The 4483-nt window shown below is 31.6% G+C and overlaps 1 protein-coding gene across 1 annotated transcript in view; it reads left to right on the forward strand.

Moving 5' to 3' along the window:
- Nucleotides 1–4483, forward strand: part of LOC139516491 (uncharacterized) — a 735418-nt gene that overhangs the window by 314050 nt on the left and 416885 nt on the right. The gene's annotated exons all lie outside the window — the stretch shown is intronic.

The following is a 4483-nucleotide window of genomic DNA, read 5'->3' on the forward strand; positions in this document are numbered from 1 at the left end:
AATATTAACGACTTTCCCAATATCCTATTTCATTGTTGCGTCCAAACTGTATTTTTTCTGGATTTCGCCAGTTCTTCAATGTTAAAGCGAATGATTTATAGGTACTTGAAAACGTGCAGAGTTGAACTTTGCATGAAGGAGTTGGAACCTTAGTTTCGTAGTTATTACTTAATTGATGAACGAGGAATTAAAAAAAAAAGTTATAAATCATTTCAAAACCGAAACACTGACTATTGAGCTGATAACATAGCCAATGAAAACGACACCTCATAATAAACTCATCATAGATACCAGGATTTAGATTTGCCAGACGCAAATTAGTTACGTTCGAATCGCCTTTTCGTTTTAGCTCCATAAGAAATCCTCACGAAAAAGCCATGAATGTTTTAGGCACTCAAATGCGAGGAGCTATTATATGTATTACCAAAAAGTACCTAAATACAATAGCGAAATCCATCTAAGGTCAACTTTGTTTATATGGGAGTTTACAATTATGACAGAAGGAATTGCGAAAAGAGAGCAAGGAGATTGGACATAGACACGATGCTAGTTAAAAGTTTTTTTGGTGATACCTTTTTGCCAGTTTATAAAGTTAGAATCATTGAAGTCCGTGTCTATCACGTTTTAAGTGCACTGTATTACAAGTTGTGAACAGCTTGATTATTGAAACTTATTGTTATGATCAGGGTATGGATAGAAAAACAATAATGTATTTTGGTGAAGCAAATGTAATTTATTTATTGTTTATGATATCCCTAAGAGGTATTAGGATTTTTAAATACATTTACTTAATTTAAGAGATATCAGAGTAGTGGGTTTTTTTTAAATTCAGTTACCTTCAAACACAGCTGAACAAATATAATCTAACTTTTTGCAATTATTAATAATATTCTTATGATTTATTGACAGTTTCTTGCCCTATATAGTCAATATTTGATTAACACAAAATTTTGGTTTCAAAGGTTGAAGAATACACAAAACGTACATTATTAAGACATAAGTTTGTACGTAATGTATAATAACTAAAATGTTTTGCAAAAATAAAATCTTATCTTAATGATAATTCTTTTAGTTTAGTCGTATATTGACAAATATGAAATTAAAAAGAGAGAAAATTAAATACAAATATCAATAAATATTTCGGATAACAAAATGATGTTAGATGATTCTTATCAATCTATGATATTTTTCAATATTTCAAGTTTATTTAAGGAATATCATTCATTTCAATAATGATGAAGGATATTAAGGGTCGTCAAGTTGGTTACTTATTCCTTATTCGTGACTAATTCCTTATTCCTTACTTATTCTTCAATCCTTACTAATTCCTTATTCGTTACCTATTCAATACTTATTCCTTATTCCTTTTTCGTTACTTATTCGATTTTTAATATCTTTCCCTCTTTTTAATTCTTTATATTCTATCTCTGGTAATAGTTTTTTTTAATTTGTTGAGGTAAAACTACCCTTTTAACACGTATGTATCCGTGTTTGTGCTCAACCGATCCTGTTACTTTATATTCGATACTAATTTGTTCCTTATTCTATTTTAATACGTTCTGCCTAACAGCTTTTCTTTTTCTTGTCTCTGTTGGTAATTATAGGTTCTTAGAGGTGTAATAACCCTATTAGTGTGTATGTACCCAATTCAGCGCTCGACTGATACCCTGTTACTTATTCGTTACTTATTCGCTGGTAATACGTTTGTTATACGTTGCACCTTTAAAAAAAGATTTTCTATTGTTTTCTTGCCTCTGGTGGTAACTATGGGTTCTTAGAGGTGAAATTACCCTATTAGCACGTAGTTACCCGTTTCAGCGCTCGACTGATACCCTGGTAGTTTTTCGTTACTTGTTTGCTCATAATACGTTTGTTATACGTTGCACTTTAAAAAAAAACGATTTTCAATTTGTTTTCTTGTCTCTCATGATATCTATGGGTTCTAAGAAGTGAAATAGCACAACTAGCGCGTGTGTACCCGATTCAGCACTCGCCTGATACCCTGTTACTCATTCGTTCCTTACATGCTTATAATACGTTTGTCACTGATGAGTCTTTTGTAGACGAAACGCGCGTCTGGCGTATATATAAAATTTAGTCCTGGTATCTATGATGAGTTTAATTGTTATACGTTGCACCTTTTAGAAAAAAAATATTATCTTCTTCTTGTCTCTGATGGTAACTATGGGTTCTTAGAGGTGAAATTACCCTGTTAGCGCGTAGTTACCCGTTTCATCGCTCGACTGATACCCTGTTACTTATTCGCTGATAATACGTTTGTTATACATCACACCTTTGAATTTCAATATCTATTGAAACTTTTACGTGTTCTCCCTTTGTTAAATATTAGTGCTGATACACAATGTGTATATTGCCCTTAAAATGAGAAAAATCCCATACCAAGACCTAAGCTATAAGATACATCCTAATTACAAAATGTGAAACAATTCAACAATTCAAGAAAGAACACGAGCGACCTGATTTACTCTAAAATCAGCACAAGAAAAAGGGCTATGGGAGTCAGCAATCAGGACAACCACTGAATTACAGGATCACGAGTTTGGATAGACACATAAAGCATGCGGGTTTAATAGGATAGTCAGTGCTCACTCCTCTATCTTACAGGAGGAAATTGGTTTTGAAAAGAAAAATAACAAAAATACCGAACTCTCAGGAAAATTCAAAATGGAAAGTCCTTAATCAAATGACAAAATCTAAAGCTCAAACATATTAAACGATTGTTTATCAACTGTCATATTCCTGACATGATAAGGGTATTTTCTAAACGATTGTTTATCAACTGTCATATTCTTGACATGTTACAGGCATTTTCTTCTGTAGAAAATGGTGGATTAAAACCTTGTTTTATAGCTAGTTTAACCTCTCATTTGTATGACAATCGCATAAAATTCCATTATATTTAGAACGATATGGCAACAAAACAAACATAAATTGTCAAAAATAGGGGTAAAGCAGTTAACATTGTGTTCTTTTCCTAAAGAGGTATATTACACTACAGGGAATAACTCTTTAAAAATCAGCGGAACGTTTTAATCACGTTCTCTTTTTAAGGAAGAATTAGGCTTTTCAATGATCAAAATTAGTGTTTGTCAAATTGCTATATATCCAATGATTTTTTTCGATACAGTGTGTGGTTCAAGATTTTTAGATTCTTATTTTTTTTTGTCAAAGGGTTAAAGAAAATATTTTATAAAATTTTAACAAGGATTTGTATATTTAGATTTAAACAAATTAAACGAGCCAAACTAAACAAAACAAAATGGCATATAAACACAGGACATTAGCAAAATTAAAAGACTAGAATAAAAAAAAATACCATAGCACAATAACACAATGACGGGATGTATAAATACAGAGCCACGTCAAAAATAGACACTAAACAGAATAATAAACTCATCATAGATACAAGATTAAATTTTGTATTTACGCCAGACGCGCGTTTCGTCTACATAATATTAAAAAAAAAAAAAGAATTAAAAGAATACTATAACACGTTATTACGATTATAAACGACATATAACAACAACTGACAGAAAGACAAAATACATTCTACATTTAAAAGAACTCGCAGTTCCAGTAAGACAGTTCAAATCTTAAACAAATATTATATAAATCAATATACATCTAACCGGGATTAAGTAGTAAAACGCCATACAGAATAGAATGAGTAAAGCATAACCTTGTATATTGTCAAAATATAAGTATCTCATGTATGTGAATCTTTTTATATATTTCTCAGGTAATGTTACTGATATGTGAATGGTACCTCTCTATTGTTATATTATAGTTCGTTTCCGTGTGTGTTACATTTTAACGTTGCGTCGTTTGTTTTCTCTTATTTTTTAGTGTAAATTCACATTGCGATAAGACGTGTCACGGTACTTGTCTATCCCAAATTCATGTATTTAGTTTTGATGTTATATTTGTTATTCTCGTGGGATTTTGTCTGTTGCTTGGTCCGTTTCTGTGTGTGTTACATTGTAGTGTTGTTTCGTTGTTCTCCTCTTATATTAAATGCGTTTCCCTCAGTTTAAGTTTGTTACCCCGATTTTGTTTTTTGTCCATGGATTCATGAGTTTGAACAGCGGTATACTACTGTTGCCTTTATTTATTATCTAAGTATTCAAAATGTTTGGAGTAAATTGGGTTGCTCACCCAATTTTGTTTATAGAATAGAAACTGTCATGCAAGTTGGAGGTTAAGTCAGCAAAACAAAAACAGTTTTAACGCTCCATTTCTTTTCTGAAAATGCCTGTACCAAGTCAGGAAATTGTTCCGTTGGTTGAGAGCATTTGATTTTGTCACTTTTTCTGGACGTTTTGAGTTTGCATTGAAGTTTGGTATTCTGGTTGTACTTTTGACTCGTTTGCCTTGTCCTTACTCTTGTAAACCTTAATCAGAAGTACAGGTACAGAAAACCTGAAATCAAATTTTGCATATGTAGTAAAATAAGCAAAAACGA

Source organism: Mytilus edulis, chromosome 1 (genome assembly GCF_963676685.1).
Source record: "Mytilus edulis chromosome 1, xbMytEdul2.2, whole genome shotgun sequence".
NCBI classification, from domain to species: Eukaryota; Metazoa; Mollusca; class Bivalvia; order Mytilida; family Mytilidae; genus Mytilus; species Mytilus edulis.